The sequence below is a fragment of the Sander lucioperca genome, chromosome 13 (genome assembly GCF_008315115.2).
Source record: "Sander lucioperca isolate FBNREF2018 chromosome 13, SLUC_FBN_1.2, whole genome shotgun sequence".
NCBI lineage: Eukaryota > Metazoa > Chordata > Actinopteri > Perciformes > Percidae > Sander > Sander lucioperca.
The window spans coordinates 29737203-29762694 of NC_050185.1; the positions used below are offsets into that span (position 1 = coordinate 29737203).

Here is a 25492-nt window from a genome sequence, read left to right on the forward strand (position 1 = left end):
GTCAGGCGGTCGGACGGTTGGGACGGCAGACAGGCTGGCGGTGGGCGTCTCTCCGCTAACGAGGCCGGACAGCTTCCATGCAGGCTCATGCGACAGTGAAAGGGAGGATCGGGTCAGATTCAGAGTGTTTGATGTCGGGGTGGCGCTCACGTTTGAAGGCACCGCTCATTTCGCCTGTGTTAGCTTTTTTAAGCTGTGTTGTGTCAGACTGACTGAGCTGCCCGGCAGGCGGACCATGCCAGTAACTCACAATGACAGTCAAAAACAAACCACCTGATATCTGCACCGCCAACTGATACTAACACCACTTGTCTGGATTTTATTGTCTGAGATTAACCAACATGCTCTTTTTTTCCTGGTACATACAAGAGTTTCATTCTTTATTGTGTAGCCGGAAGGGTCTGACATTTTTTTTTTTTGTGTGTGTGATGTAAGCCAGGAAATCCTGGGCTGGCGTGCCGGCCTGGACGCCGTGTCCATTGTCTGGCCGCTCGCTCACTGCTCCCATTGATGCTCTTCATCCAGCTGTAAAATCTGGTGTGTGTGTGTGTGTGTGTGTGTGTGTGTGTGTGTGTGTGTGTGTGTGATGTGGGGCGGATTCAGTCCACTCTGAAAACAAGATGTCAAGAGTGTTGGGGTGCCTGGGTAGCTCACCTGGTAGAACGTGTGCCCCATGTACAGAGGCTCATTCCTCACCGCAGCGGCTGCCGGTTCAGTTCCGAACTGCGGCCCTTTGCTGCATGTCATTCCACCTCTCTCTCCCCTTTCATGTCTAAGCTGTCCTATCAATAAAGGCCTAAAATGGCAAAAAAAGTAATCTTTAAAAAAAAAAGAAAAAGATGTCAAGAGTGGAGTAAGAGAGAAGACACACCAGCCCGATAATCGGCCGTCGGACCGTCTGGCGAGGTCGGTGACTCGAGTCTGTTCAGTGTGTCCCGTGCCGTCGGCCGTCCGAGGAGCCGTCGGCCTTCTTTTGGGCCGACCCGACATGTTCAGTCGGAGACAGGGCAGTCGGGACTCGCCCGGAAATGGGGAGCGGATGAGCCGCTCAAAATCTGACGAAAATCTTTTAAACTGACCTTTGTTGATCTGAAATGAAGACAGATTCAGAAACTGCACGGCCTATTTCTCACTTAAAATGTTTTCAGAAACACGTTTAGACTATTTTAGTTCAATATGAGATCGTATTCTGAATGAGCCGCCATGACAGTCTGGCTGTGAATTTCCGGAGAAAAAAGACCCACGTGACGCGTTCGTCCAATCAGCTGCCGGTTCTCATTTTCTGGGAAATAATCAGACTGTTAATGGAAACAAAACAGAGCAGCGCCGCCTGCTGGTATGGAGACGTATTACGTTTAGCGCACGCGCAGAGCGTACGCTGAAGTCGGCGTCGCCTCAGTGTGTTCTGAGGCATTTTTTGGACCTCGGGGACCCGACTGATCAGTCCGACTGGCTTTTCTGCCGACATGGTGTGTCAGGGCCTTAAGAATGCAACAGTGTTGGCATTGGAGGGATAAAAAACCTGCCCTGTTTGCTTCCTGTGTGCTTCCACTGCACTATATCCTCCCCCTCTCTTTCTCTCTCTCGCTGCTGGCCGGTGCTGTAGTTCGTCATTGTGTATTCCACCGCGGCCATTCTGGGAGGCAGATTAGCATAACAGCCTCTGCAGGAACGCTGTCAGCATTAAAACACACTTCCTCTGCAAGTGGTTTTCTGCATAATATGTTCCTCCCACCACCAAAAACCAGTGTAAAAAAACAGTAACACCACTCCCTCTCCAGCCCTCTGTCTGTCCCTCTTCGTCTCTCAGTCTTAAGGCCTGGCAACATCTGGTTCTTGACCGAGCACTTCCAATTTATCACTAAAGACTCGTCATATCTTATCTACAGCATCTTTACACTCGACCGCATGGTCGGGTAATAACGATTATGCTAGTTTATTGTCCATCATTTCTATCAGTTAAGAAAACATTGTACTCACCACTGCTGAGATCTGGGAACAACAAGCCAGAGAGGTCAGACGTTGTAAAGGAGCCGACAGCTTATCCAGATTATCTGACTTCATTTGCAGGTAAATCGGTCAGAGTTGGAGCAGGAAGTCAGTCTGTAAACTGTGATGGTTGTTTACAACAGACAGCTTGGGCCATCATGTCACTGATCATCTGTTCCTAATACGTTTGGCTAACCTGTTTGATCGTCTGACTCACGTTTCTTACAACAGACTTCTTTGTACAGGAGAGATGTTGCAGTGTTCCCAGATCTCTCTACTACAACTACTATTTCTTACTACAACTACTTTTTCTAGTCTTAGTTCCATTATCTTTATTGTGACTATAATTGCTACTGTTCATCACACCCCCAACCAGCACCGTCAGACACCGCCTACCAAGAGTCTGGGTCTTCCTCACCACTCAAGGTTTCTGCCTAAAAGTGCGCCACTGTCGCACTAAATGCTTGTTCTTGGGGGAATTATTGGAATTGTTGGGTCTTTGTAAATTATAGAGTGTGGTCTAGACCTACTCTCTCTGTAAAATGTCTTGAGATAACTCTTGTTATGATTTGATACTATAAATAAAAATTAAAAAATGTCATTACTATTAGGAATCATGGCCCAAACAATGAAAACATTACACACACAACTACTGGCCCGATTTTAATGAAACTTGGTGAAAGGGTGTAGCGTGGGCCAATGGGTTCTTTCTTCCGCCAAGGAAGAACCTATTAAACTTTGGAGGCAGACAGAAATTATTTTTCACTTTCTTTAACATTGCGAGATAGGGTGTGGCCTTGGAGGAGTTTTGCGCTCTCCAAGTGGCCTTCTAGTTATTGTTATCTTAGACTTTAATATCTGCACTCCTACCTTCTTTGTATTGCAACTGCTGCACAGCAATTTACCCCAGGACAAATAAAGTTTTGTCCTATCTTACAGATATTATAGATCTATTTAAATCATCATTGGAAAGTTTCCCTGTAGCTCTACAGTAAATGCACAACTAAAGAAAGAAAGAAAGACTTAGGCTATGTTCACACTTGGCGTCTTTTTTAAGCTGCCAGCGTCTGTTTTACATTATAATCCTAAGGAGTAAACCGTGTTTTCAAAAAGTCGTGAGCGCTTTTTTAAATGCCACCGCCAACTTCTTTTTTGCAGCTCAGAGCGTCTTTTTGAAGTTGAAAAAAGTTCAACTTTTCTGCAAAAAAACGCTCTTTGTCAAGCAATTTTTTGACAGTTGACCAATGACAAGCTGAGTAGCCAGACCTGTCGTTTTCATAAAAAGAAAAAATGGAGTTGCAGCACAGCGAGTTATACGATATGAACGGGTGCTCCCTGTACAGGGAACTCGCTTTGTTTTATGTAACGTTAGCAGCACCACTCTCTCTCTCTGTTCTTTCTCTATCTCTCTCCACCGCTTTGTTTTATCTAACGTTAGCACCACTCCACATAGCACTCTAGCTAGGATACTGTAGCTGTTGTTATAGCAACAAAAGATGCTCTCAGCTGCTTTTTGGAATAAAAATGCTGCCAGCTTTTTTTCACTACAAAAGCGCCCTAGTCAACTTTTTCTTGTCAAAGAAGCCACCAAGTGTGAACACAGCCTTAATATTTGTTCGACAGCCTGCCTGTGTTTGTGTTTTTGGCTGCTAAAAGACTGAATGACGCGACTTCTGTAATAGTAACAGATCTCAGAACTGACAGTTATGCAACAGCAGAGGAAAGGGCTGTTTGTGGAACCCTTCTCTATATCTGTTTTGTGTGTGTGTGTGTGTGTGTGTGTGTGAGTTTGTGTGCCCACTAGGCACAAAGCCCCAAAACACCAGAAAATGAAGCCAACTAAAACACAAGCAGTGAGCACGTCCTTTGTTCCGGGATATTTCAGCCCTGCCACATTCCACAACAAAACCCATCCGGAGGATAATAAGACCGACTCTTCGGTTACAAAAAAACAACTTGCTCTCCTTGCGGAGTCATCCATATTCTCACGTTCCCACATCCGGATCAGGAAGCAGCTCTGAGCACAGGGAACAGGTGGATCCACAGCACAGTCAGCTGGAGGCTGTGACACAGTCTGAAGGCATGGCGAGAGAGAAGACTAGAGTCGTCTTCTGTACACCTGTTTACTGTTCTCCACTTTACTCCTTACTAAGTTCTTGAATAAGATAAGGTACTACTTTACTTGGGTACTTCCTTTATATGCTACTTTATACTCCACTACATTTTGGATGCCAATATTGTACTTTTTACTTGTTTTTTTTTGCCAGATGTAAATTTGTGTTACTTTGAAGATTCGAAGATGTAAGTAATTAAAATGAGCACCACCTTTATACGTTTTTAATCAAAGCCTGCGTTCAAAGTCCACCCAGGGAGGAGGTTGGGGTGAATAGATGGGTCAAACAAACACGGGACTTTCACCCAGGATGCTGCTGTTCTTGTCCCAGTTGAAACCAAAAGTCAACATTTACTTATTTAAACTTACCGTCCAGTCCTCCGAACCATAAAACGGTATGGGTCATTTGTTCCCTACCCTCTAATACGAGCCACAGGAGCCTTTCATAAAATAGCGCCCCTAGTGGTGGCGGAAATACGACCTCATATCTAAACCAGAGAATGTTACGCGTTTTTTAACGTAAAGGTTAAGATTTTAAACACATCTTTAATGTCGTGAAACGGTCGCAGTTGGTTATGTTTAGTTTAAATATTGTGGTTTGGGTTAAACTCAGACGTTACTTGACTTCCTGAAGTGTATTTGACGCTGAACGTGACGTTTGTTGACTGAAAAAAAACGGGACTTCACTTACATCACGTACATAACATACTTAACGTAGCTATAGTGTGTAGTTTCTGTCACCCTCATGAGGAATTCTAAGTAATGACAACAAAACTGTCGGCGCGTCCAATGATACAAGCCTTCCGTGATCGCCTTCCACGCAGTTGCTAGTAGCCAAGGAGGACACGGAGGATTAAAAAAACATGATGGACTCTTCAGAAGAGGTCATCATCTTCACTCGAGCTTCTGCGCAGGAAAGTCACCAGACGCACAATCTTCTAAACATAGTCATACTGAGAAATACAGAGAGAGTTGTGTGGAGCTGATAGTCTTAATTATCTTTGTAGCAACTCATTTGGCAATAGCTTGAATATAACGGACGTTCAATAATATCAAAAAGTTACGCACTAAAGCTTTAACTTACTTACTTAAAGGACAATTCTGGCGCAAAATGAACCTAGGGGTTAATAACGGATGTGTACCCACTCTGTCGTTCTCTGGGACATGTTTTCATGCTAATTGATTGTGTTTGTAGCTTGAAAGAAGCTAGCGCGGACCGCTGATTAGCTTACAACGCTAGTATTCGGGGCACAGGGAAAGTAAAAATAAATCGCTATTTTGTACCACTAAAAAGGCTCAAAATATCACCAAACTTCAATGGTAGCATAATGAGGGTCCCTACATGTTAACCGAAGCATTGAGAACTTTGTAAGTACAGACAGTTTGTTGAACGAAGAGCTGCAGGAGCTCCGTGAAAGGGCTACGAGAGAGAGAGCTATGCCGCAACAGAGGCTCGTACTTCGGAAGGAAAAGGAAAAATTCCCCCGCAAATGACCTACCATATTTCGCCGAACACCAAGGTCCTGTGATTATATTAGTTAGCAGCAAAGTTTCATGATTTGTTCTTAGCTAATTAACTATGTTAATGATATTAGTTAGCTGAACATGCTACATTAAGGTTGCAAGGTTTATTTATTTGTCATTTTATAACACAGAGTTGCACAATGGGGTTTGGAAACAAAAACAAACTTCGAGCTAGCAAGCTACATGCTGAAAATGGTCCGTTTTGAAGAAAATTTGGATCATGCAACAAGGCAGGCCTGCTTGGTCCTTTCGGTCAATGATTGTTTCTTGTGCGCCTTTTTATCCCTCTCGCGAAGATGGCTAAGGGATTGCGGCGGGTTGCAGACGCTGCCTGTCATGACCAGGCCAGACCTTACTCCACAGCGCTGTGTAGATAGGTCTAGGTATGGTAAAGTACTTACTTTAGGAGACAGGATTGGTAGAGCAGAATAAAACAAAGCCAAGCAGACCAATAGAGCTGAAAGAGAGACATAGCAGGGAAGGCTCAAGCTAAATAAAGTTTTCTAATGAACAAAGTAGAGGAGAACAAAACAGTAAAGATGGGTGGCGTTCAGCTGTGCAGTATAGAGTACAGTAGGAAATGAAGGAGCACAGACCCATATGCACACAGTAATAAATACACATGTTCAGTATAGTTTTTCACACACACACACACACACACACACACACACACACACACACACACACACACACACACACGGGGCGCACAGACAGCACAGCGTGCCAGGACTTGAGAGGAAACAGATTGCATATTTTGGATTTCAGATCAGGTTTCAGCCTCTCGGCCTGCAGCACCGGATAGATTTGATTACGGCAACAACCAGAGGCCAAATCTAATTAGCACATTATTCACAGCAGGATGTCGGTCTTGTGTTTCAGCATCAGCAAAGACGTCTATACTGGTTTCATGGTCATCAGGCAGAAGCTGAGGTGCCTCAGAGTGTTTGCACTGCGGGATAGTAGTGAGGTGAAAGCATATAGGACATGGTGAGAAAACCAGAGGATTCAAGAACCGTTCACTACAGGCTGTACTTTGGCACCGTGGCTTTGAGCTAAATGCTAACTTGCCATCTTAGTGTTTGACTCTAAAAGACTGACAACAAAACCTGATGTTTATGTCTCAACATGATGTCACATCATCTATATTTGGCAGTTATTCAGAGCAATGAGAAACATATATCACCAAGTACCAAGTGTTGTTAACAGTGTTTCAGCATTTTCCTTCCTACATTGTTCCAGAGTAAACACAACAGCAGCTGTACTGCTGAGTTAGCAGCAAAGTTTCATGATTTGTTCTTAGCTAATTAACTATGTTAATGATATTAGTTAGCTGAACATGCTACATTAAGGTCGCAAGGTTTATTTATTTGTCATTTTACAACACAGGGTTGCACAATGGGGTTTGGAAACAAAAACAAACTTTGAGCTAGCAAGCTACATGCTGAAAATGGTACGTTTTTGAAGAAAATTTGGATCACGCAACAAGGCAGGCCTGCTTGGTTCTTTCGGTGAATGATTGTAAAGATTTAGAAAGAATATGTTTTCGGCATTTACTCTCTAACTGGGACGTTTTGGGATCGATTGTGGCAGGATTTATGTGGATGAAGTACACAGGTAAGAGCAAATGATGTTCAGCCATGTATCCAACTAATTTAAGTAGCTCACGTTACTGTATTGTGTGAACAGTTTACTTAATTTAATATTGTTTGTGGCGTTTTATTTTGCGGGGTGCAAATGTTCCCCCAAAACAAGTTTGTTTCCGAGAATATTTTGCAGAGCCACCGTTGCTGAGTCTAGAGCTTTGTGCCGCCTAGTCTATATCTACGACGTTCCACTTCCGGGATTGCTACGGTGCCGCCGGAAATTCTGCCGGATGTCCTGGATGTCGGTTACCTTGGGCTTTCTGTGTGTTGGCATTTTAAACTCTGGTGGATTTCTGAGGACTATGGTTAACTGCTCCTCAGATCTCTGCAGGGTAAATCCAGACAGCTAGCTAGACTATCTGTCCAATCTGAGTTTTCTGTTGCACGACTAAAACAACTTATGAACGTACACGTTCCCCTAAAACATCTTCCGTACGGCGTGTAACAGCGCCCAAAACGATTGTGATTGGTTTAAAGAAATGCCAATAAACCAGAGCACATTTTTCTCCCATCCAGGAATGCTGTGTGGACTAGCCAGACCTTCCTCCGAAGCGCTGTGGAGAAAGGTCTGGCAATGCGAGACTAGTGCTGCCCAAGACGATTGCGATTGGTTTAAAGAAAGGCAAACAACCCAGAGCGGTTTTTTTTTCTCCTATCCTGGAATGTATATCTGGTCGAGCCAGAGATACACTCCGTGAAACCTTACTACAAGAACTAAGGTGAGACTAATACTAAAACTAAACTAAAACTAATTTTAATACAAATCACAATATTTTTTTATCTTAACTAAGTAGTTTTTCTGCCAAAAAAGAACCAAACTGCAACCTTTTCACAAAGTGTTTAAAACCATGACAGATACATTCTCTGCTTTAGATATGAGTATGGAAAACGCTCCTATGGGTCCTTTTAGAGGGTAGGAATAAACATCCTATATCAGACTTGTTGGTCTGAAAGCACCTTGAAGGCCGTTTTACAGTCGCCGCAGCTGAGCCGGCGTGTGCAAATGTGACGTCAAAATGACGTAGATCTCACTGGCGCGCCAGAGGTCGTGCACCACTCTATTTTTTTCAGCGGCGCGCAACAAAGCGTAAACAGGAAGCATGAACGAGTTTGAGGGTAACCAGATGCCAGGACTCTCAGAGTGACTGCAAGTCTCTCTTGTAAACTTACTGGGTTAAGATGAGCTCTTTTATGGTGAATGAAAGGCTTGACCCGACAAAGTAGGTCATCGAATCAAATCGAAGCACTGACGTCAATGCTGCTGCCAGTTCTGCCGTTGTTTACCTTTTTCTTCTTCTTCTAGTCCGTAGAAATAGAAAAGTCGGTAGCCTTTCCTCATTAGCGCCACCTCTGTTCAGGAGAAGACTGCAACTAGTGTCGCGACCACCACGTGCGAGTATAAACAGTTACGGCGCTCCCATGACGTCACACTGGTGCTCGACAGGTCGGCTGCGGCGAGTATACCCCATGTTTAACTCTGTGAGTACACAGATGCAGAGAGAGAGGAAGTTTCTATCACAGACTTTTGTGCCTACAGTTTGAGAGTGAATGGGGCTTAGACTTAACTCACTGGGCACAGTGGTGTGGCTTTGCTGCTTGACTTGGCCATATCCTGACTGAAAGGCCAGTCGGAACGTAAAGGTTACATCACAGAAGTGAAACATTATGAGGATCTGTGAGGGATTTGGTTTTGTTCATTGTTCACTTAGAGCCCCGTGGCTCGACTTAACTGCTCGTTGAGCTGCTGGTCACTTCCTACCTGTGATGCCGCGACCACCCAGACATCAGATCTGTTGTGCTCCGTCATTTCTGCTCTAAGCAGGCCTCAAAACTCAAAGGTTTTATGCGCAAGTCAGAAAGTTAACTTTGAGCAATCTTAGCTAATTCAGTGGAGCCACTTACATGGCCAACAGTGGGACCAACAAGTCCTCATACCTAATCAACAAAGTCTGGTTCAATTTGGCTTCTAAAATGTCACGGCTAAAATAAAGCAATGCTCATTATTGGTTGGAAACCAGATGTGAACTTTCACATTATGTCTGCCTTTGCTACTGAGAGAGGACACTAATTATTCTAACAGCTGCAAGAGGCTGCTTGTCATGTAAACATACAAAAGACAATCTCAGTGGGCAGCTCTGGGTGTCTCTTTAATCAGTAAAGGTGAAAAAATACTTGGAAAATTGTGAGGAAATCTGTTGTTTGTTTTGTGAAAACATGACTCAAATAACAGGTCTTACTTTCAGAGTATTTAAGTTTTAATGAAGAAATGAAATTAACCTATTAGTTGCGAAAAAACAAAAGATGCTTCAAACCCTTCTGCCATATATTTAAGTTCTTTTTTTTAATGAATTCACCAAACTTTACCAGATGCAGGTGTCTGTGGACACGAGTAAATCTCTTTCGGCAGACTTTAGCTTATGAGGACATGTGACTTCTGTCTAAGGGTTAAAGGTTGAGGGTTAGGTCCCTTTGCCTGACTAACGGCCAGCGGTGGAATGTAACTAAGTGTAGTTGTGTAGATGTCATCGAAGTAAGACAAACAGCAGAGGGAAAATGAGGGGACTGAATGCATCTGCAACCAAACATTACGCTTGGCCAAACCTGTTATACAAAACCTGATCTGGAGGGAGGTCGGTTCACTTGCGCTGCGTAGATCCGGGCCTCTGGGGACCTGTGAGCCCTGTGTATGTCAAAGGCCAAACACACCAAACTCACCTGTCTCTGCTCAACGGAGACAAAAGCTTCCAGATCAAGAAAAGGAGAAGCAACACTGGCAGATTAACGCTTAAAGATTTTATACATTTGAAATAAAAACTGGCACAACCATTGCAAAGTTTAAAATCAGCTGTTACGTATATAGATGTATTCCTTCAATAATAATACAGATATTAGGATTAATCATCTGTCAACCATAAATGTCTGTGGATCTGTGGATGTTGAAATATTTTACCGTACTAAAAAACTGACACACTTGAATGCACTTCAATGGTCAGATACTAATGGTCAGGGTTTCGATCTGAACATGAGATGTTTAAAAAAGGATGGAAGAGCACCATTTTGCATTAAAATCTTGTTTTTCTGGTGGTGTATTGTTCAAGTTTAGTTACTATGGGATGTTTTTGATGATAGTTGTACTGCCACTGTTTCATTAGGAGATGTGGCCTGTGTAAAGAAGAAGAAAGTGTGGAGCAGAGGGTGGATGGGCGGGAATGTTGGGACCATGTGAAACTAAAACTTTGAGCTGTTCAGTTTTAGAACTCCAAGGAACGCTTTTGTAACAATTCTGTACTCTCACTACTGTTTGAGATGGAGACCTCCCAGCTGCGCTGTGTAGTTTTGGGCCTCAGAAATGGCTTCCAGGGACATGTGACCTGCAGGTTCAAAGGTCAAGGTTCAGGCAGCCCAGACTCACCTTCCCCTCCCTGATGCTGAAGACAAAGCTCACATTGAGTCAAGGCCCTGGAAGCTGAAAGTGTCTCTCCAGGATTTAGTCATAGTCTGTCTGTCAGGGCCACTCTGTTTTAGCTTTAAGAAAATAAACTGTTTTCAGAGAGGACAGAGAACTGCTGTTCTTACCACTGCTATGCTTCTGACACCCAGCTCTATCTGTCCTTTCCACCAGATGACCACACTGAGGCTACATTTACATTGCTACGTTTTGGTTTTAAAGCAGATTTTTGAGCCAAAAGCAATCACGCCCAAACCGCATACTCGTGAACATTCTCGTATACTGGGCATGCGCATGCCGGGGTAAGCAGGAGGCAGCATGTTTACTCCGCCGTTGCTGGTAGTTGCCTAGGTAACAATAGTAGCTAGTCTCAGAGAACGAGACGTCATGATTGATAAGACCCAATCAGATGCCGAAACGTTGACCTCAGTGTTTTCAAATTTCTCTGGTTTAGGGGTGTGTGAATGCAAGGTGTAAATGTAGCAAAAGATATTCGTTTTTTAAACCAAAACGTAGCAAAGTAAATGTAGCCTGAGTCAGTGATATCTCAAAACGATGATGGAACTCAAGCTCTCTAAAGGCCACTTTTAGGGCTGTTGTGTATTTGTGCCGAACTGTCGCGGTACGGGTCAGCTGCATGCAGAATCAGAGATGTTCACAAGTCATTTTTTGGAAGTCCAAGTCGAGTCTCAAGTCTTTGAGCTCGAGTCCAAGTCAAATTTCAAGTCTTTGATAGCAAAGTCAGCTGTTCAAGTCAGTTACAAACTATCAACCGGTCAAAATGGCAGAGTTTTGGACGGAGGCTCAACGGGCGCCTGTAAGCGTGAGAGATCGGGAATCAGATATCTGCAGATGTATTCAAAATATTTCCAATCAGATCAGAATCCGGCGTCTTTCCTCTGATGTTCCTCTGCACTATCATGTGAAAGTCTTGAGGTACGGAGGCGTCAGATAAAGCATCAGATTGATAAAGAAACGTTTTAATTTGGCGACAATTTTTCCCTTGTCAGAGAGTTTCTCGCCTTGCGATAAAAACTGAACTTCAAAATCTTCATCATTGAACCGAAGAGTACTGTGTACTGCGCTAAAGTTCTTGCCATTAGAAAAAAAGGAACATGAGAAAACATTTAAATAACTGACCTAAGAATGAACATAAAATCCTATGAAATAATAAAATAACCTAAGTTTTGCATTAATTGGAGCTGAAGACATGCACGCATCTTCTCCATTAGTTCTCACGTCCTTCCAGTCTGTCTTTACAGAGCGCCAAACACACAGATAAATCAGAAACACAGTGGAAATAATCAACACGCAGAAAGTTACATTTCTTTTTACAATTAACACTTGTAAAGCACCTGCAGATTACAATGAAGTACAAAATGTAAATCACAGCGTGCATTTTTTAACATCTGTTCTTAAGATCTCATTAAACTTATTCTTTTTCTTTTTACAAAATGAACCAAAACACTCACAATGAAGATCTTGGGCAGATAATGAGAATAAATATGAAACAGAATTTAAATAATTCTGGTGAACTAAAAAGAAATCAGTTCATCTTTGGATGGATGGGACAAACACTCAATGGGAATGCTATTGATTCTTCCAGCCCATGAAGAATTCATGAATAGTTACTGATTGGTTTGGGTTGCACTCAAACAAATGCACACAAAGTTAAAGCATCAACTGGACTAAAAACAAAAACTAACTGTAAAGCGAAATTAAATCTAAAAGAAAAAAACCACAAAGATATTATGGATAAACAAAACATTTAACATGATCTCTGTATAATACACAAGTGATCTTTCTCCTCCCTTCACAATGCCTGCATTTATCCGGACTGAAGACTGTCAAGGTCCTGCCTGGGTCCTGACCTGCAGACCCTTCAAAACAACAGCTGGCATGGAGGACAGGGTGGGAGATAAGGGAGGGCAAGATGGGAGGAGGAGAAGAAGGGAGTGTGAAGGAGTTAAGGAAGGAAGTAGATAGGAGAGGAGGAGTGGTGGAGGGATGGAGATGCAGAGGAGGGGGGAGAGAGGAAGGATTTTAGTTTATAGATTCCCTCCAGTCTTGTAGACATGAATGTTCCTGGTCTCCAGAGGATGAATCCTACTGTTATACCACCACCATCAGGCCAAAGTGTCCAAAGTTATATGGGAATGTGTCATGAAATGTACATGACACATTCATGCTCCCCAGAGGATTTCAACTTTGGCACTTTATGAGTTTTCCTCTTGCACCATTATCAGGTGTTAGATTCTATTCTATTCTATAATAGGCACAATATCATGAAGGTTCCTCAGCATGTTCTTGCTCCCTGAGGATGAATATTTTGTTGTTGTTGAGATTAACAGTTTTTATTTTGTATCTTCTTTTTCGGGTCCATACTGAAATTACTGACATTTTCCAATTTGGGAAGTTGCTATCCGCGCATCAGTTGCTAGTTGTTTGAGCCGCTACAGAGCTCTGTGACGCTGGCTACAGACCTCCGTCACAGCTTGGCTGTATCAGCAGCAGTTGGTAGATCTATTTAGCCGCTACAATGCTCTGCGACCCCGGCTACAGTGCTCCGCATGGTGTTCTGCATGGTGATCCGTCGTATTAGCGGTAGTTGGTAGTTCGGTTAACCTGACAATAGGTGACTTTAAGCCGGGTACAGAGCACCGTGAGCTGCTGGTCGTTTCGGCGGACATTACAGTTAAGTTTAGGCCACAAAAAGTGAGCGTCATGCAGCGACGAAAGTTAAGTTTAGGCACCAAAACGACTAGTTAAGTTAGGGTTAGGGGGTTAGGGTTAGCATTCAGCAAAATATACAGGGAATGTTTACGAATTACAGTGCTTAACTTTTCGTAGCTACAGTATATGAACGTATGGTTCATGAGAACATGCTGCTTAGGTACACTTCCTTAAAATTAAGACAAGATCAAATAATAACTATAATATTCAAAAGTGAACCAGATTGATTTTAATGACCCAGTGGCCTTTTCTTCCAGCAGCATCAGAACAAACTACATGTACTACTTGTTGTAAAAATGATATTACCTCACTTTGGAATGATAGGATTCAACAGTGGAAAATACATGTTACATATACACACATTACATTTGTGAATATTTAAAACATTAATAAAAAATGCATGAAGAGTACACACACACACACACACGCACGCACGCACACACACACACACACACACACACACACACACACACACACACACACACAACCAAACACACCAAACTCTTAGCCAGCTCGGCTCAGCTTAAAGATGTTTTCAGCTGTTGCTGCTGCTGGTTGTATAAGTGCTTCTTTGTTTCCCTAAGAGCTTTTGGCTTCTCCCCCTTCCCCTTTTTCTTTCCCTATTACCTCCCCTCTACCACCTCTCTATCTCGCTTTCTTCCCCCCCTACCTTCACCCTAACCTTTAATTCCTCACCCATTCCCTCCCCTTCTTCCTAACCTCCTATAGCTTCCCTGCTGTCAAAATAAAATGTCTTTACTAAGTGATCATTAGATTTCCCTGCAGGTCTTGGCGTCACCGGTCCTCCATCTGGGTTGTGTTTTACGGTGCTTTGGAGCACCCTTTATTACAAATTAAAAGATGATGCAACGGGTACGATTGTGACCTTGTTTTGACCGGCGTACTAACTTGGCATTATCAGACTGATTCTGTGAATGTTGGAGTGGCAAGATTTCTCACAATAATAAAGGGATTTAAAAAATGATCAGTCTCTCTTCTGAGAAATCTGTGATTTGATGAAGGAGTGTTGGAGAAATCATCACAAATAGAAGGAACCAATCCAGAGTCAACTAGGGAAGTGCGCCAGGCTTTGAAGCCAATTAAACATAGCGGCCAAACAGTGGAATTAAAACTCCTGGCCCGTCACATGCCCTCTGGCCCAAAAACACTTTTCCCATAGACTTACAGTACATGGCGAAAGAGACACCTGTAAATCACTGGATACATGGTTTGAGGGTCACACTGTTGGATAGTTTAATCTACAACAATGCATCATATTCTATCAGATCATCATATGTTTGCAGCATCGCTATCCTGTGAGAACCATGTATCTCTAAAAAGTTTTAAACTTTTCATAGTGTCAGAATAACAGCCCTGTTTTCAGCTTTGTGACGATGCATTTTCCAGCTGATCCGAGAGGCTTTTTAAAGACTTGATTTATCTTAAGAAGTAGGAGAATCTTCTCAACATATGAAGGAACACTTCATCCTTCAGTTTATCACAAACATTCAACATCAACACATCTGGAGATACGTGGTTTTCACTGGACAGGAAGGGGATGAAAAACTGTCGTCTGAGAAGTAACTAAAGCTGTCAGAGAATTGTAGTGGAGTAAAAAGTACAATATTTACCTCTGAGATGTAGTACAAGTATAAAGTTGCAGAATATGGAGATGCTCAAGTTAAGTACAAGTACCTCAGATTTGTACTAAAGTACAGTACTTAAGTTAATGTACTTTCAATACCACCAGTGAGACATCAAGCTTTGGGAACAAATCCTTGTTGGTTTTGGTGTTTCGTTGGATTTGTTGACCATCCATCCATCCATCTTCGTCCGCTTATCCGGTCTCGGGTCGTGGGGGTAGCAGCTCCAGCAGGGGACCCCAAACTTCCCTTTCCCAAGCCACATTAACCAGCTCCGACTGGGGGATCCCGAGGCGTTCCCAGGCCAGGTTGGAGATATAATCCCGCCACCTAGTCCTGGGTCTTCCCCGAGGCCTCCTCCCAGCTGGACGTGCCTGGAACACCTCCCTAGGGAGGCGCCCAGGGGGCATCCTTACCAGATGCCCGAACCACCTCAACTGGCTCCTTTCGACGCGAAGGAGCAGCGGCTCTACTCCAAGTTCCTCACGGATGACTGAGCTTCTCACCCTATCTCTAAGGGAGACACCAGCCACCCTCCTGAGGAAACCCATTTCGGCCGCTTGTACCCTGGATCTCGTTCTTTCGGTCATGACCCAACCTTCATGACCATAGGTGAGGGTAGGAACGAAAACTGACCGGTAGATCGAGAGCTTTGCCTTCTGGCTCAGCTCTCTTTTCGTCACAACGGTGCGATAAATTGAATGTAATACCGCACCCGCTGCGCCGATTCTCTGACCAATCTCCCGCTCCATTGTTCCCACACTCGTGAACAAGACTCCAAGGTACTTGAACTCCTTCACTTGGGGTAAGGACTCATTCCCTACCTGGAGAAGGCACTCCATCGGTTTCCTGCTGAGAACCATGGCCTCCGATTTAGAGGTGCTGATCCTCATCCCAGCCGCTTCACACTCGGCTGCGAACCGATCCAGTAAGAGCTGAAGGTCACAGGCCGATGATGCCATCAGGACCACATCATCTGCAAAAAGCAGCGATGAGATCCCCAGCCCACCGAACTGCAACCCCTCTCCACCCCGACTACGCCTCGATATCCTGTCCATAAATACTACAAACAGGATTGGTGACAAAGCGCAGCCCTGGCGGAGGCCAACTCTCACCTGAAACGAGTCCGACTTACTGCTGAGAACCCGGACACAGCTCTCGCTTTGGTTGTACAGAGATTGGATGGCCCTGAGAAGGGACCCCCTCACCCCATACTCCCGCAGCACCTCCCACAGTATCTCCCGGGGGACCCGGTCATAGGCCTTCTCCAGATCCACAAAGCACATGTAGCCCAGTTGGGCATACTCCCAGGCTCCCTCCAGGATCCTTGCGAGAGTAAAGATCTGGTCCGTTGTTCCACGACCAGGACGGAATCCGCATTGTTCCTCTTCAACCTGAGGTTCGACTATCGACCGAACCCTCCTTTCCAGCACCTTGGAGAAGACTTTACCAGGGAGGCTGAGAAGTGTGATACCCCTATAATTGGCACACACCCTCTGGTCCCCCTTTTTGAAAAGGGGAACCACCACCCCGGTCTGCCACTCCTTAGGCACCGTCCCAGACTTCCACGCAATGTTGAAGAGGCGTGTCAACCAAGACAACCCCTCCACACCCAGAGCTTTAAGCATTTCTGGACGGATCTCATCAATCCCTGGGGCTTTGCCACTGTGGAGTTGTTTAACTACCTCAGCAACTTCCACCAGGGAAATTGACGACAATCCCCCATCATCCTCCAGCTCTGCCTCTACCATAGAGGGCGTATTAGTCGGATTTAGGAGTTCCTCAAAGTGCTCCTTCCACCGCCCTATTACCTCCTCAGTTGAGGTCAACAGCGTCCCATCCTTACTGTACACAGCTTGGATGGTTCCCCGCTTCCCCCTCCTGAGGTGGCGAACGGTTTTCCAGAAGCACCTTGGTGCCGACCGAAAGTCCTTCTCCATGTCTTCTCCGAACTTCTCCCACACCCGCTGCTTTGCCTCTTTCACGGCAGAGGCTGCAGCCCTTTGGGCCCTTCGGGCCCTCCGGAGTCCTCTGGGATAACATATCCCGGAAAGACTCCTTCTTCAGTCGGACGGCTTCCCTGACCACCGGTGTCCACCACGGTGTTCGTGGGTTACCGCCCCTTGAGGCACCTAAGACCCTAAGACCACAACTCCTCGCCGCAGCTTCAGCAATGGAAACTTTGAACATTGTCCACTCGGGTTCAATGCCCCCAGCCTCCACAGGGATGCACGAAAAGCTCCGCCGGAGGTGTGAGTTGAAAGTCTGTTGGACAGGGGCCTCCTCCAGACGTTCCCAATTTACCCGCACTACCCGTTTGGGCTTACCAGGTCTGTCCAGAGTCTTCCCCCACACCCTGACCCAACTAACCACCAGATGGTGATCGGTTGACAGCTCTGCCCCTCTCTTCACCCGAGTGTCCAAAACTTACGGCCTCAGATCAGATGAAACGATTATAAAATCGATCATTGACCTTTGGCCTAGGGTGCTCTGGTACCAAGTACACTTATGAGCATCCCTATGTTCGAACATGGTGTTCGTTATAGACAATCCATGACTAGCACAGAAGTCCAACAACAAACAACCACTCTGGTTTAGATCAGGGAGGCAATTCCTCCCAATCACGCCTCTCCATGTGTCTCTATCATTGCCCACGTGCGCGTTGAAGTCCCCCAGCAGAACTATGGAGTCCCCCACTGGAGCCCCATACAGGACTCCACTCAAGGTCTCCAAGAAGGCCGAATACTCCGAACTCTTGTTTGGTGCATATGCATAAACAACAGTCAGAGTTTTCCCCCCCACAACCCGCAGGCGTAGGGAGGCGACCCTCTCGTCCACTGGGGTAAACTCCAACGTAGCGGCGCTCAGCCGGGGGCTTGTGAGTATCCTCACACCCGCCCGGCGCCTCACACCCTGGGCAACTCCGGAGAAGAAAAGAGTCCAACCCCTATCCAGGAGTATGGTTCCAGAACCGAGACTGTGCGTAGAGGTAAGCCCCACCAGATCTAACCGGTAGCGCTCCACCTCCCGCACCAGTTCCGGCTCCTTCCCCCACAGAGAGGTGACATTCCACGTCCCCATAGCCAGCATCTGCTGCCCGGGTCTGGTCCGTCGAGGCCCCTGACCTTCACTGCCACCCATGTGGCAGCGCACCCGACCCCAGCGGTTCCTCCCACAGGCTGGCCCCTCACCTGAGACCACTTTGCCTTGGGACACCCTACCAGGAGCACAAAGCTCCAGACAACACAGCCCTCAGGTTCATAGGGACACACATACCTCTCCACCACGATAAGGTGATGGTTCCCGGAGAGGTTTTGAGAGGATTTGTTGACAATTACAAAAATAAAGAATAGACTCATTCTTTAAATACAATACAAAAAAACCCTCACATTTAACATGCATGTACATGTGTGAATTTCTGTGTAGAATTATCTACTTGTAAATCATTTCAGAATTAAAAGTATTACTTTTACACTGGCACAAGTCCAAACTCCATCCAATCAAATCAAACCACGCTTTCTCATAAAAGTGAAAATGCTCTGCGGCGACATTCCAACAGGCATATTTAAAGAAACCTCATGTGCACATTGGCAAAACTCCAAACTCTTTGTATAATCGTCCATCTTTCCCTTCAAACCCTCATTGTCGCCTGAGCAGAGTAGGGGGCTCGAGGCGGGCGGTGCAATCAGATCCTTGGATCCCTCCTGGCGTTTGTTCCCCTGGCTTGTTTTCACTGTCAACACACCACTTGAGAGAATTAAGGGGAGCCAAGTACCTGGAGCTCAGGCGGCAATAAAGCAGTCAAAGCACAATTAAACCTTCAGAAACAAGTTGAGTCAAGCTTATTCCATTCCAACTCGCAACATAGAGATTTGGTTATGAAGGATGCATGTGTGCACTCATGATAAAGCTGTATTTTCAAAAGCGTATCATCAGCTGAGAAAGCAGTTGATTCAACAGTTAATCTCTGAAATGAAGGACATCTGTTCTTATTCACTTACACACACACACACACACACACACACACACACACACACACACACACACACACACACACACACACAGACAGTGGTGGAATCTAAGTACTTGCACTACACTTGAGTATTTCTATTTTATGCAGCTTATACTTCTACTCGTCTACATCTCAGAGAAAAATATTGTACTCTTTACTCCGCTACATTTGTCTGATAGCTTTACTTTCAGATGACAGTTTTTCATCCCCTCTCTGTCCAGTGAAAACCATGTATCTCCAGATGTGTTGATGTTGAATGTTTGTGATAAACTGAATGATGAAGTGTTCCTTCATGTGTTGAGAAGATCTCAACTTCTTAAGATAAATAAAGTATTTAAAAAGCCTCTTGGATCAGCTGATCGTCACAAAGCTGAAAACAGGGCTGTTATTCTGACACCATGAAAAGTTTTAAAACTTTGTAGAGATACGTGGTTCTCACAGGACAGCGACGCTACAAACATATGATGATCTTATAGAATATGATGCATTGCTGCAGATTAACAACTAGCCAACAGTATACAAAGGAGTTAAAATGAGCTCAACCTTAATCATCTACAGCAGTAAAATGCAACATACACATTATCATTTATAATTTAGTGTGGTTTTAGCACTGTTACGGAAGCAAAGGATCTGAATACTTCTTCCACCACTGCCCACACACACACACACACACACACACACACACACACACACACACACACACACACACACACACACACACAGTGCTTATTTAATTCTTTCCCCCTGAGTAATCTTCTTCATCCGACGTTAAACCTCACACAGCCACTTTCACACTCCCGTCAGATTCTTTCTGCATGGCTGAAAGGCCGACTGTATCCACCAGATGATTCTGCCATGAAAGATGGTGTTGTGTATGTGTGTGTGTGTGTGTGTGTGTGTGTGTGTGTGTTTGTGGTTGTGCATGTGTATATGTGTGTGTGTGTGTGTGTGTGTGTGTGTGTGTGTGTGTGTGTGTGTGTGCAACTGCTTGTGTGTTTGTTTGCATGCAGAAAGAACTGAGGACTAAGGAAGAAGGTTTTTAACATAAATGTATATAGTGACATGCAAGATATTGTATGTGTTGGTTAATGCAACATTTGTAGATTTGTAGGCGGGTATGAGGAATTTAAAAGTACAATTTTAATTCAGGTATGAACAAAGATCATGATCATGGTCTGGAGCAGTCTTAACGAGTCATGTGCACATCCTTACACTTTTTTTGACTTAAGAATTATAAATCTGAATGAATTTAAAGTTGACGTATGATACCAGGATCAACAAAAAGAAAAACTAAAATAAAACGTAAAAAGAAAGATTCTGATTATAATATTAGTGTGATGTGCACGGTGGCCAATTGACTAAGATGTTTGACATCATTGTTTTTATTTTATTTATTAAACCACGCTCGGTGCTGCCAGTAGCTCCTCCCCGGACGCTGATTGGTCTGTACTGATGGTAGTTCGGACACAAACGCTTTTACCTGCAGCCTTACAAGATGGATTTTCGTGTGATATGTGATCCAGCGATTTTCATGTGCTGTGCAAGGTCACCGCAACAGAGGGGTAACCCAAAAATAGGACGAAATGGAGTTGTTCCATCGGTACCACAACATTTGATAATGGAAACGCAAAAAATAAGTTTTAATGTGTAACGAACTGACCAGATGTGAACTGGATTGCTTTGTGGAAATGCAGCTTAACTTCACGACGCTGTGCGACAATAAGACGACATCTGCTCATCTCCTCAAACTTTGCGGTGTGATGTCCTCTTTACCGCTCTTCTTTTGTGAATGAAAAGAGAGTTTTGGTTTCAGGTGTTCAGTCAGAGCTGTAGTGGGCCACTTTTACACACTGCAGAATTACATACAGGTATTATTTCACACCAGTTAAAGTCCAAAGAATGGGACTCATGGATGACTATTACTGTTGGAGGTGTGGAAAAGAAGCCGGTACTTTTATTCATTCAATGTGGGATTGTTCTTTTGTTTCTCCTTTCTGGATACCACTAGTCAATACTATATACAATTTATATTGTTTTTGGGTGAATTATTCCTTAAAACAACTTTATTAATCAGGTATTTCCCTGCAGGCAAAACATCATCAGGAAAAATGTGAAATTAAATGTCGGTCTGGCTGCTCTCCAACTCTCTCTCTCTCACTTTCTGTCTCACTCTGCATCTGTTTCTCTCTCTCTCTCTCTCTCTCTCTCTGTTCATTGCGGTTCTGGGATGGCATGCGAACGCACACAAACACACATTGCATACATTCCACATTTAGCTTTAACGAGGCAAATTAAATTGTGTGGATTTTGATTCCGCAGGAAATCAGCAAACGAGTGTCCTGTTGTTGGGGAGTAAATGAGAAGATGAAAGACGAATTCAAGAAGGATTTATAGCCTTCAGAGATTTGAGGATACAGAGACAGTTTATAATGATTGGAGACACAGTAATAAAACATAAGCCTACACAGAATCCATATCGGTGCAAAGACCTGCAAAAATGCAAAACTAAATTAAAAAAACGGATTGTAAGATAGCATACACAAGAACACCACAAAGTAACCTTAATAAACACATTGGATCATAGTGTGAAAGAATAAACAATAAGGCCAAATTTACAACAGTATATGAAAGTGCTAGAGTGCAAGTGACCAGCTAAGAGACCTGTTGATTAAGGCGCATGTTATACAGGCTGATGGCTTAAGGAATAAAAGAGCTGTCTCTACCGGTTTTGAACTTGCTATTAAAGACTTCTTTAATGAAAATATTAAGTTTTAATTGTTCCTCCAACTCAGATCAGCGATAGATAAAATCTGACACACTGACGACGAAGCAGCTAGCACAAAAACAGACCACACAGTGCCTCTCTGGGGTTGGTCAGTGTCATCTGAAACATTTAGCAACAAAGTGATGCTTCCAACCCTGAATGAGAGTGAGAGATTCAGGGGATGAGTCACGAACCCCGGGGGATGCTGTGTTAAACCTATAGTGCTGACAAACACACGCTTTGAGAGTGAATGTCAGAGGCGAGAAAGTTTATTCATTACAGAAATATCTGAGAGACGGGAGGGGAGGGGGAGATCTGACCACGGAGAACATTCAGCGGTTAGACGGAGAGACACTGCATGCTTGTCCTGATGCTGGTTTCTGCAGAGCTGAGACCAGTCCTGAAGACAGAATATTTATTTTTTTATCATCATCAGCGATAAAAGGCGGAAAAATACCGACCTCTAACAAAGACTGCGGAGAATCAAGACTTGTAGAAATGTATTATTTTGCACTTTGTTATAAAGTTTGCTTCAAGACGCACTGTGTGGAAAAACCAAACCATTGCATCAACATTAAATTGAATTTGACAGACATTACAAACCCTAAAAAATGTATCTGCTTTCACCAAGGTTTTTACCCAGTTTGAGATCTCAGAAATCAAATTAAAGAGATGGTCCAGGATTTGTCAACCTGGATGTTATTCTCACATTTTTTACCATTGAGACTATTGGTCCATTACATTTTAACATCACCTTGGTTTAGTTGGCGTAGACATACGGCGTAGACATACACGCGGATAGCTCAAAATGCGTACAAGAAAACACGCCACTTGGCTTTAGAAAGTGGCGTGTATGTTTATGCAAAGTCATGATGTCACGTTGAAATGTGGCAAGAACAAGGTTGATTGGAGACAAAGAGCACAAGCCTCCTAAAGCTTTCCAAAAAATCACTAACAAAGCTGTATGTATGCAAAATAGTAATTGGGATGGCAGGTAAAGAACCCAAAAAGTGAGACTCAGTTTAGGGGGTACGTCCCAATAAGAGAAAAACATTAACGTTATGTTGCGCTACCGGGTTTGGACCTGTAAATATATCACTGTTTTAAGGTTTTCCAGTATTAAATGTACACACCCACTGGATGAGCTGGTACTGCGTGCATGCTGTATCGAGCTCAACAGTGACTGGACACTTTTTAAAAGGCTCTGGTTCAGGAAGTTATTTTCCCCATTTAATTGCTCCATTGACATTTCAGAAAATGCTTATATAAAAAAAAAGTCACGCCTGGAACCAAGCCAACCAGCTACGAGATAAATTGTGACCACAAAACATTTGATTCGGCTCAAAAAACATTTTTGAAACTTGTGTGGTAAACATTTCCATGGTAACAGCGAGTTCCACCAATCAGAGACGCAAATAAAACGTGTTTTTCTTAAAACAAGGTTGATTTCATACGGACTTCTGGCTTCTACAGCTGCATAAAGCTACATTTACATTGCTACGTTTTGGTTTAAAAACTAATATCCTTTGCTACGTTTACACCTCGCATTCTCACTGCTCTACTACAACTCAACTAGCGCATGACCTCAACGTCATCGTTCTCAGCCACTCCCTCTGTTCGCTGATTGGACTGGTAAAAATTTGACCGGAGAAAACCCAAGAATATACCGCAAACGGAGTACTGAAGGAAAATGAAAATTGAGCGTAAGTATGTAGGAGGGCGGAGCCATGCTAACATGAAGCCATCATGGAGCCAAAATGTACCCAAATGATCAGCGCTGCTTCCACAGTGTGCAGCCCATGAAGCAGGCGCACTATGTCCTCCGTCGGCCGAGTCTGCCACTTCCGTTTAAGATAGATCAAATTCTGATAGTGAAACAAGTAATTTCGCAATGTGTTGTTACTAGGGCTGTCAGCATTAACGATTAAGGGCCGAGCATAACGTGTTAATTTTTTTAAATCACATTAATTGCATGCCGCCATTTATTAATTTATTTTACACTTCACTCGGCTTCGTGTTGTGCCTAACAGGCTACTATTTTGACCCTTTGCCGCACCTTTACTTATCATCAAGCTGCTATTCTTCCTCGTAACACATCCTGCTGCTGCAGGCATGATGGAGAAAGACAGCAGCAACACAATTCTGATGCCGCTTTTTATTTTCCAAAACTCCCGGACAGCTCGTAGACAAGTCGAAAGCCATATGCACGTTGTGTAAAGCTGAATTAAAATATCACTGAAGCACATCAAGCTTGAGCTACCACCTACGAGCTAAGCATAGTAGTACAGATAACGTGACTCAGGTTGATGCTAGCGGGCTCAGGCAAAGCACTATTTTGTGACAAGACAACAGTGCTACTCCCCGACCTATGGATGAAACCAAATCCAAAGAAATGACTACAGCTCTTGCGACATGGGTGGCAACTAACTGCAGACCTGTCAGCATCGTAGAAGACTCGGGTCTTAAAGACGTACTACGGTTGGCATGTTCTGACCCGTCTTATACACTGCCGTCGAGGGGGACAGCAGCCCCACGCACACACAGCCTGTACGACACGGAGAAAGCAGCCCAACTGGAACTGCTGCAAAGTGCAAACGCTGTCTCGTTAACCGGTGATCACTGGACGTCAGTGAGTAATCAAAAAGTTACTGCACACTATATTGACTATGGTAAGGATAGGAATTTTTAGTTTTTTCAGTTAGGTACTTGTAGGAATTGTGCAATAATGACAGATTCACACATTTTTCTTTTGTTTACCGTAAATAAATAATAAATAAATACAAATCTTAAAGTCAAGTTCATAAAGTAACTTTCTTTGCATTCATTTGATTCCCAATCAAGATCCACTGGTAATAATTGCTTTCCATTGTTAATATGTACTTAAAAACAGATCTGAAATGCAAAACAATAGAATTTTAATCATGTGATAAAACATGCGATTAAAAAAAATGTATCGTTTGACAGCCCTAGTTGTTACATTAAAAAAAATCTTTCGCAATGTAAGTCTATGGAAAAAAGTCTTTTTGGGCCAAAGGGCATCACGTGACAGGACAGGAGTTGCAATTCCACTGTTGGGTGCTATGTTCGATTTGCTTCAAAGCCCGCACACTTGCTGGGGGCCTGGTGCCCCCCCCCCCCCAAAGTTTAAACCAAACCTACGCCCTTGCACCGGTGGGTCAAGGTGCCAACCGTGAGCTGCCACGTCTCTGGTTCGAATCCGTCCAGGGACTACACTTGCATATCATACCTCATCTCTCTCTCCTCAGTTCCTGTCATCTCTCAACTGTCAAATGTCTAATAAAGACATAAAATGCTGAAAAAAAAATAAGTATAAAAAGTAGGTTGCACGTGCTGTAATCGGTAATATACGCTAACTATCAACCAAACCTGGAATCAATTAATTGATTGGCCAACGTTAGCTGACACTAATCTGTAGCTTCACTCTGCAGTCGCTCTAAAGAAATGCCACAGACACCACCTGCACTGGGATGAGGTCATGTGAATTTGTTATTAGCTGCCAGCGGATGTGGTGGTTGTAGCCATAGATAATGGTAACCATGGCAACAAGTGTCACAGAAGGGCCCCCCCAGCAAAGTAGGTAGCAGGCTTAAGAGGGGCCCTTG

General features: G+C 43.9%; 1 long non-coding RNA gene across 1 annotated transcript; it reads right to left on the minus strand.

Moving 5' to 3' along the window:
• Nucleotides 1-639: 639 nt before the first annotated feature.
• Nucleotides 640-20340, minus strand: LOC118496552. The gene is made up of 3 exons (XR_004899135.1): nt 20330-20340; nt 8008-8011; nt 640-756 (listed from the first exon to the last, which is right to left on the minus strand). It is a non-coding gene; the product is annotated as an uncharacterized LOC118496552 (long non-coding RNA).
• Nucleotides 20341-25492: the final 5152 nt, after the last annotated feature.